We start from the raw sequence: 9,540 nt of genomic DNA, 5'->3' as shown, positions 1-9,540 counted from the left end.
GTTTGACTATATGCCCCGCGTGACCAGACCTTCTGGTTTTCCTAGAGAAGTCAGAAATCCAGGCTTTCATGTGAGATATTCCAATTCTTAAATGTTGGCAAGCATTTGATTTCCCCCCAACCCCTTAACCTCTGTGCTAGCCAAAGAAAGCATGCCATCACTTTGTGGCCTCTGGCTTAAAACTATTAAATACTTGGAAAGTTGTATCCATTAGCCTATGTTCTTCACACACCCAGGTAGTCTAGCTGCATTGTCAGATGCATTGAAGGATGCACAAAATTAGAACTGGAACAAGATTGAGCCATTTGCTCCAGAACCGTCTCTAACCTCTTAATACATAGAGAAATCAGAACCAGTCATGCTCTGGTCTTGGAAAATGCTTCCTTTTCTAATTTTTAACATTCTCCTGAGAAGGGATATAGGGTCCCCGAGGATATGGTGACCCCTAAAATGTCCTGGTTTTAGGTAAAGATCTGAATTTGTCACACAATCCCACACCAACCTGGTACTAGCTCCATAAGAAATCATCGGGTGACTTCCCATTTCTCCGGTGAGAATACCTTCTCATGGGTGCTAAAAATCTCTGGGTTCTTTCTGCTCAATGCCGCTCCCCAATCTGGTTAATGACTTCCTCCCACCTTTGAAACCTTGCCCCTCTCCCCATATGGTTCTGCTTCAGCTGCCAATCATATACTTGCCTGCCACTCCCCTTAGAGAGAGAGAGAGAGAGAGACAGTAATCTAGGCTTGGCCAATCACAAGACTCCATCTCTCTCCCTCACTATCCTAATTGGCCCAGGGATATGCATATGATCTAGGCTGGACCAATCAGAGCCCTGCCCTGGGCTTTTCATAGGCAAACCATGAGAAACTCAAGCTTTCTATAGCCTCTGTGACTGTCACAAGCAAGGTAACATTGTATGTAATCCTGGTTTTGTCTATGCCCATGACCCTTACCACCTTTACACAGCTGCATAGGGGAAGTCCCTCTATGGAAGAGCAAGAGTCCAAATAGAAAGAGAGAGAGAGAGAGAGAGAGAAGAACTGGAAGAGAGAGTACTCTGATGACAACACGTGAATCCACAGAACCACCTTTGTGCTTCCCAGTTCTGTGAGCTAAACAGTATCCTTTTTGGCTTTAACTTAGTTTAAATTGAGATTTTATCCCAGAAAACCCAGAAACTCTGACTGCATCCCAAATGCCCCATTGGTGCCAATGATAGTCTAACTCTAGCTTGCCCCTCTGAAGGAGTTCAAGATCAAAGAAGTTATCTTTTTGCAGAAATTAGTCTCGCAGGAAGAATTAGAGACAGAGAGACATGGCCAGTTGTATAGGTTCCTCTTCAGGTTTTAAGAATGTGATATGAGACCAGGCCCGGTGGCTCATGCCTGAAATCCCAGAACTTTGGGAGATCAAGTCAGGTGGATCACCTGAGGCCGGGAGTTCGAGACCAGCCTAGCCAACATGATGAAACCCTGTCTTTACTAAAGACAGCGTTTACTAAAACTACAAAAATTAGCCAGGCATGGTGGCAGATGCCTGTAATCCCAGCTACTCAGGAGGCTGAGGCAGGAGGATCACTTGAACTCCAGAGGCAGAGGTTACAGTGAGCAGAGATCACACCATTGCACTCCAGCCTGGGTGACAGAGCAAGACTCCATCTCAAAAAAAAAAAGAAAGGAAATGCGATGTGAGTGCTTCATAACCATGTCCACCAAAATATTTTTAATTGCAGAGAAAATAGCAAACAAATTATATGAGAGTCTGAATGATTTGGCTGGAGCACGCTCAAGATTTTTTTGAAATACTGTGTTTTAAACTTTAAAAATCTATGAAGACATTTGTTATTCTATTCCATCATGTCCTGAAACACTTGTCTTAAATTATCTTAAAAGGGTCTGCAACCAGCTTCAGAAGAAATCCCATGTTTAAGCTGTGGCTTCACATACCCCTGGGCCTATCCCTGCCTGCCTCAGAGACAACCATCTTGGGAAGCAGGCCAGAAATTCTACTGACCTTCAAACTGAGAATCAATGCCAGAAAGGAGCCTCAAGTTCATTCTCTAGAGTAATTTAGCTCTGGCCTATTCTTTTTTCTTTTTTTTCTGAGAATATATATTTTATTTAGTCATTCTGTTTACAATTGAAACTCAGGGAGTTCAAAATTAACATCCTTGCCCGTGAGCTTCTTATAGACACCAGAAAAAGTTTCAACCTTGTTTTCCACATTGTGCTGCTGTGCTTTGCCCAAACGAAACTTTATGAGCCGTTGCCATCCAGTTTCGCGCGGATTCTCTTGCTCACAATCTAGCTTGCGAAGACCAAGTCCTCAAGGATTGCCTCATGCACAGCTGTCACAGCGCGGCTACTGGGACGCTTTTGCTTATGGTCTGCACGGCTTTTTCGAGTTGGCTTAGGCAGAAGTCTCCTCTGAGCGATAAAGACAACATGCTTCCCACTGAAGCTTCCCTCTGATTCGCATACTAGCCAGACTTGGATTTTCTGGAAAGATTTCAGTTGAGGAACGGGAACAAAGATTATGATAGCTTTCTGACCACCACCAACTTCAATTTCCTTGGCTGCCTTAACATTCAGCTCCCTGAGCTGAGCCTTGAGGTTTGAGTTCATCTCCAGCTCCAGAAGAGCCTGGGAGATGCCAGACTCGAACTCTGCCTTCTTGCCATTGGGCTTCACCCATCTTGGCACTTGAACTGAACATAGCTTTCTCCTTGGTGAGCATCGGCTTAGGAAGAGACCCAAATCTCAGCTCTGGCCCCTTCTTGCATGCCCTACTCAGCATCCTCCCCCCTACTCCCAGTCCACCAGCACAGAGTTTCACGGAGGCAGCCTGGTGACGATTCATTTCTATTTTAATATGAGTGAGGGAGTGCTATGCGTGCAATGTGCCCCATAAAGTTCATGTGTCAGAAACTTAATCCCTAGTGGAACAGTGTTGAGAGGTGGGACCTATCAGAGGTGAGCAGGTCATGAGGGCTCTGCCATCGTGAATGGATTAGTGTCCTTATCTCAGGAGTGGGTTAGTTATCAAGAGAGTTGGCCCCTAATAAAAAGATGAGTTTGGCCCCCTTCTCTCTCTTACACATCCACTATGGGATGACACAGCAAGAAGGTTCTTGCAAGATGCAGGCTCCTCAACCTGGGACTTACCCTTCCTCAGCACTATAAGAAATAAATCTCCCTTCTTTACCAATTACCCAGTCTCAGGTATTCCGTTACAGCAACATGAAATGAGCTGAGACAGGAAATGTGCACTGGGCGTGGAGCTGTTGCTGTAACAAACACCTGAATATGTGGAAGCCACTTCCGAGCTGGGTAATGGGCCAGGTGCAGTGGCTCACTCCTGTAATCCCAGAACTTTGGGAGGCCGAGGAGGGTGGATCACCTGAGGTCAGGAGTTCGAGACCAGCATGGCCAACAAGGCAAAAACCCATCTCTACTAAAAATACAAAAATTAGCCAGGCATGGTGGTGGGCACCTGTAGTCCCAGCTACTCAGGTGGCTGAGGTAGGAGAATTGCTTGAACCTAGGAGGCAGAGATCACAGTGAGCTGAGATCACACCACTGCATTCCAGCCTGGGTAACAGAGTAAGACTCCGAAAAAAAAAACCTGGATAATGGGTGGAGGCTGGATTCAGAGGAAGATGCTAGAAAAGTCTCTGTTGCCATGAAGGAAATATTGAGGGTGATTCTGGTGAGAGCTCAGAAAAGAACAGCTTAGGGAAAGTCTGAATCATCTTAGAGATTACTTAAGTGGTCATGACCAGAAGGCTGGTAGAAATTGGGATTGGAAAGACCATTTTGATGAAGTGTAGAGGGAAATGAGGACTATCTTTTTGAAAACTGGAGTAAAGGTCACCCTTATTACAAGGAGGCGAAGAACTCGGCTGAACTGTGTCCTTGACCAAGGGCTTTATGGAAGGCAGAGAGCTAAGAGTGATGAACTAGGATATCTGGCAGAAGAAATTTCTAAGCAAAATATTAAAGGAACTGTGTGGCTACTTTTAATGACATAGAGTACAATGTGAGAGGAAACAAATTAAGGAAACATTTTATAATTAAAAGAAAAGCATAGCAGAGAGGTTTGGGAGAGTCAGAGCTTGGCCACATAAAAGTCGTCTTTAGGAGAGCAAACCAAGGGTGAGGCCAAGTGACCATTTGTTTAAAATATAAATACTGATAAAAGGAAGACAGGTGCTATTCCCCAAGACAGTGCGAGAGGTCCCATGAGGGTCATCTGCAAGCTGGAAGCACTAGGACTCCAAAGTTAGGTCTCAACCCAAGTTCAAAGGCCTCAGAACCAGGAAAGTCGATGGTGTGACTCCCAGTTCAAAGCCAAAGTCCTAAGAACCCTGGTGGCAGGGGGAAGGGGAAGGGTGTGAGTGTTAAGTCCTGCAGTACAAAGGCCAGGGAGCCTGGAGTTCTGATGTCTGATGGCAGGAGAAAAAGAATGTCCCAGCTCCGGAAAAGACAGAAACAATTCCTTTTCCTGTCTTTTTTGTCCTGAGCCCCCAGCTGATTGGATGGTGCCCACCCATATTGAGGGCAAAGCTTCCCCACTCAGTTCACTGACTCAGTTCACATGCCAATCTTGTCTGGAAACGCCCTCACAGACTCACTCAGAAATGCTTTGCCAGATCTGTAGGTATCCCTTAATCCAGTCAAGCTGGCACCTTAAATTAACCAACACAGAGAGGGTCTCATCACCTCATCCTCAGCCCAAGCCACTTATCCAAATACTCCTGTGACTGCAGATGCTTGAGAGAATATTCTCTCAGAATGCAGGGCTGACAAATGTCATTTTCTCTATCTCATTGCCTGCCCAGTGACAAATTCATGTCCCGGAGATTTTAGCAGCCCCCATGGCTACTCAGCTGACCCAGTCTTTAATCAAGCTCTGTCCCCCAACGACCTGTGTGCTCCAGCTTGAGGAGAAAAAATAGACATCTCTTTCTTCTCCTCTTCAGTCAAACGTGCAAACTTCATCAAAATGCCATTACTGAGTGTCCTCTGTATGTGTCAGCATTATTTCATCGACTTGCCCGAGTGGAGTGCCTACTATGTGGAAGGCCCTGGAGATGCCAATGAACTGAATACAGCGGGTCACCAAGGAGCTCTCAGGCTCCTGAGTCAAAGGCGCTCCTGCTGGGAGATGCGTGCTGGAGACGGAATTGGTGCTCGGTGCTGTGAGTCCATGGGGAGCCAAGAAGCCTTTACACCCATTTACTGAGCATTGTGTGTATTTGTGGCACAAGACTTGGACTTGAAAGGCATCTACTTGAAGGGAAGGAAGGGATTTCTATTCTAAACCTACCAGAACGCTTAGTAGATAAGAGGGTCAGGCTCTTTCCATCTGCAGAGGAACCCTAGAGTGAGTAATGCCCTTCCATTGCATTTATTCAACGAAGTTGGTGAAATTTGTTGTTTTTTTTTTTAAATGGAGTTTCGCTTTGTTGCCCAGACTGGAGTGCAATTGCACGATCTCAGCTCATTGCAACCTCCACCTCCCAGGTTCAAGTGATGCTCCTGTTTCATCATGTTGGCCAGGCTGGTCTTGAACTCCTGACCTCAACTGATCTACCTGCCTCAGTCTCTCAAAGTTCTGGGATTACAGGCGTGAGCCACTCCCAGCCGGTTGGTGAAAATTTGTTGACCTCCTACTCTGTGCTCAGCACTGCTGAAGACACTAGAGATACAGCCGAAAATAGAACCAAGTCCCTGCTCTCAGGAAGAATACTTTCTAGAAATAGAATAATAATATATGACTGCTATTAATAACACTCATAATGCTTACCCAGTACCAAGATCAGTTCTCAGTTCTTATCTATTTAATCCTCATACTAACTGTGTTTTACTCTCATCTCTACTTTGTAGATGAGAAAACTGAGGCTCAGAGAGGTCAAGTAACCTGCCTAAGGTCACACAGATGGTACGTGGCAGAGCTAGGTAACTGAACCAGAAAGTCTGACTCTGGAATCTACCATTCATCACTATTACTACAAATATGAATCCCACCAATCATTATTAGACAACTGGCTTAAATGTAAAACTGTTGTCATGTTCCAGACACCATGCTAAGTATTTCCTTTATATCCAAGTGTGTACTGAGCATCTACTCTTTGCCAGACACAACAGTACTACAAGAAAGTTATCTCCATTTTTCAGGCAGGTAAACTGAGGCTCATAGAGTATAAGAAACTTGTTCGAATTCTCAGAGCTGGTAAGAGGCAAAAATAAGACTGAAACTCAAGTTTCATTGTCACGACTCATGCACTTGGCTGTTTAAATATGTGCTACACTGCCTCCTCAGGATATCATTTTGGCTATCTGGAATTTTAAACAGATCCAGTGAATATTTAAGCAAATCATCCATATTAAATTTTGGGTTGTCGCCCCTCAGTCACTGTGTCTCCCTGCTTTCCCATCCTGGAAACGGAAATTTTCTTATTTGCTTGCCTGGAGGGCCACTAAAATGAAGATCAACACAGCTCAGAGAGCAAATATCAATTTTCACTTTTGAAAAACAACCTCATGTTGCCTCCAGGATAAGGCGGTGCCTTTTGCTCTGAACTGGAAAGAGAAAAAGAAAGAAGCAAGCAAGCATTTTGTAAGTGACGACTCATGCTTCTTCAACAAACCGTGCTCCACCTCCTTGCCAGCACTTCGAGCCTGGCAGCCAGGCAGGCCACCTCCCTCCCTCCCTCCCTGGGCTGTTTTCCCTCCCTGGGTTGCTAAAACTCTTGAAGGCGGCTCCAAGAGTCCCCATGGCGAGGACAACTTTCCTTACTCGAAACTTCCTTTCCACACCTAGTACAGGGTGTCACGCACAGTCCCACGCTCTGCAGACACGAATAACTACGTTCCTTAGCCACTGAGTGGGTTCCCGGGTCACCAGGCTGGGAAGACCACTGAGGCACAGACTCAAATGACTGTGGCAGAAGCTTCCACTGCTTAGGGACATTCCAGGCAAGAAAGGCAATGGCATTCTCCTCTTCCAGGGAGGCCTTCCCTCCTACCACATGCTTCTCTTCTTTCCCCCCGGTAGCCTTTGCTCAGCCCCCAAATCTCCGCACCTGCTGCTCCTGGGCTGGCAATGCTCTCTCCCCAGGTTCTCCCATAGCTGATTCTTTCCCATCAATCAGGGCCTTGCTTCTAAGCTGCTTCCTCAGAGAGGCCCTCCCTGATCGCCCACTCAAAGTAGCACCTTCAGTCCCTCTCCACTTTACCTTGCTTTTCTTGTCTTTTTTTTTTTTTGAGACGGAGTCTGGCTCTGTTGCCCAGGCTGGAGTGCAGTGGCGCCATCTCGGCTCACTGCAACCTCCGCCTCCCAGATTCAAGCGATTCACCTGCCTCGGCCTCCTGAGTAGCTGTGACTAAAGGCGCATGCCACCACGCTCAGCTAGTTTTTTTTTTTTTTTTTTTTTTTTTGTATTTTTAGTAGAGACAGGTTTTCACCGTGTTAGCCAGGATGGTCTCGATCTCCTGACCTGGTGATCCGCCCACCTCGGCCTCCCAAAGTGCTGGGATTACAGGCATGAGCCACCGCGCCCAACCGCTTGTCTTGTCTTTTTAGCACTTATTTCTGGTGAAGGAATTTTGACCCTTTCTGGTCTGCTTTGCCTCACAAAGTCAGCAGGAGAGGAGTCTATTTCCTTCTGAAGTCCAGAGATCTTGCCTCTTGGAAGAGTTCATTGTGTTTTTGCTTCCCTCTCATCTAAAAAACAAGAAGACTGGCCAGGCGCGGTGGCTCAAGCCTGTAATCCCAGCACTTTGGGAGGCCGAGGCGGGTGGATCACGAGGTCAAGAGATCGAGACCATCCTGGTCAACATGGTGAAACCCTGTCTCTACGAAAAAATATACAAAACATTAGCTGGGCATAGTGGCGCGTGCCTGTAATCCCAGCTACTCCGGAGGCTGAGGCAGGAGAATCGCCTGAACCCAGGAGGCGGAGGTTGCGGTGAGCCGAGATCGCGCCATTGCACTCCAGCCTGGGTGACAGAGCGAAACTCCGTCTCAAAAAAAAAAAAAAAACAAGAAGACGGGCAACTCCAGGCTGGTTGGAGCCAATTCGCTTTGTGGAAGAATCTCGGGGGCAAGAAATCAGAAAAAATAAGCCCCTTCTCCATCCAGCTTGAAGTAGTCTTACAGGGACCGAACCAAAACCCGACAGAATGCAGAAACCAGGAGTGGAGGCTTTACCTGCCTCGAGCCTTAACTCACTCCAGAAACCTCACTCTGTGAATGTCCTCAAATCCAGACGTGGAGGGAGGCAGGGAAGGACAATGGTTACGGACGGGGCTTTGGAGAAAGAGACAGGATTTGGTGCCAGCCCCGTGGCTTGCAAATGGTGTGCCCTGGGGCAAGCCACTTAAGCTCTCTGCGTCTCAAACTTTCCTCTTCTGTAAAACGGGGCCATTGAGGGGATTGTAGATAATGGTACACACTTGGCCCAGGGCATGGTAAGAGCTCAGTAGGTCACTGGTATTGATCACAACTATTAAAATGTCTGCTTCAGAAGCCTCGAGCAATCTTTTCCTGGAGAACTTTTCTCGGTTTGGCTCTGCCTTTATTATGAAAAACTTCATGCTGATGGGTCTGGTTGCCTCCTGTGGAATGGCTCCAAGTCTAGTTTGTTAAGAGTTATTTGGAGTATAATTTGCTACTGGAGTTGGGATTTGGGCTTTTATTTTTACACGATTTTCCCATTTTCTTCTATATTTTCTTAAAAAAAAAAAAAGTCCCTTTATTTTCTGAGAAAAAGAGAACTCATGTTTTGCCAAGAAGAAAACAAAAAACTGGCCTCCAAACCGCAGCAGTTAGGGCTCCCTTCGCCCAGGAGAAGGGTGCGGGTTGGGGACGCGGCATGACCCTGGCTTGGGATACGGGTGGGGTGAGCAGAGGGACATGGGTCAAGGAACAGGTAGGGGCCTGAGCCCCAGAGCCACGCCTGGCGAGAAGCCCAGACAGGACCCCCACCCCTCCCCTCCACGCCGAAGGGCCCCACCAGCTAGGAGGTGCTCCAGCCGCGCCTCCCAGGAGCATGCACCAGCTTTGCGGTTGTTTCTTGCACAGCCGCAGTCCAGTCCCCATCATTGCAGCAGCCTCCACCTGTCTAAGCCAATCAGCATGCCCCTCCCTGACTTCCACGGTGATTGGCTCAGGTAACTACAACCTGAGCCAATCAGCACGTGGCACTCTCCTGGCCACAGGCATTGGTCAGGGATAATCCAATCAGCATCGAGCTCAGGGCTTTTGTTCCAAGACTGGAGTGATGCTTTTTTTTCCCTTCCTTTCCACGTGACGTGCTTATTACTTAAGACCTTGTACTTAATAAGAATAAAAGAAGCAGAATTCAGACCAAGTCCATCTGGCTCCAAAGCCTAAATACACTACCCTGTCACAATTACAATTAGCACAGAAATGCATTGGGACCCAGACAAGAAGACACCCCCAAATAATAACTGTGATCATAAAATAATGGGTGATGATTTGTGTCTGTTTTTCTACGTGATTTCAAAGAAA

At 46.8% G+C, this 9,540-nt stretch overlaps 1 pseudogene; it reads right to left on the bottom strand.

Annotated features, from left to right (window-relative positions):
• Nucleotides 1-2,136: 2,136 nt before the first annotated feature.
• LOC110567924 (small ribosomal subunit protein eS7-like) lies at nucleotides 2,137-2,718 on the bottom strand (annotated as a pseudogene).
• Nucleotides 2,719-9,540: the final 6,822 nt, after the last annotated feature.

The sequence above is a fragment of the Aotus nancymaae genome, unplaced genomic scaffold (genome assembly GCF_030222135.1).
Source record: "Aotus nancymaae isolate 86718 unplaced genomic scaffold, 86718_ANA_hifiasm-v0.15.2.pri h1tg000029l, whole genome shotgun sequence".
NCBI classification, from domain to species: domain Eukaryota; kingdom Metazoa; phylum Chordata; class Mammalia; order Primates; family Aotidae; genus Aotus; species Aotus nancymaae.
The sequence above is the reverse complement of the archived record's forward strand: the minus strand, read 5'-3'. Positions and strand labels throughout refer to the sequence as shown.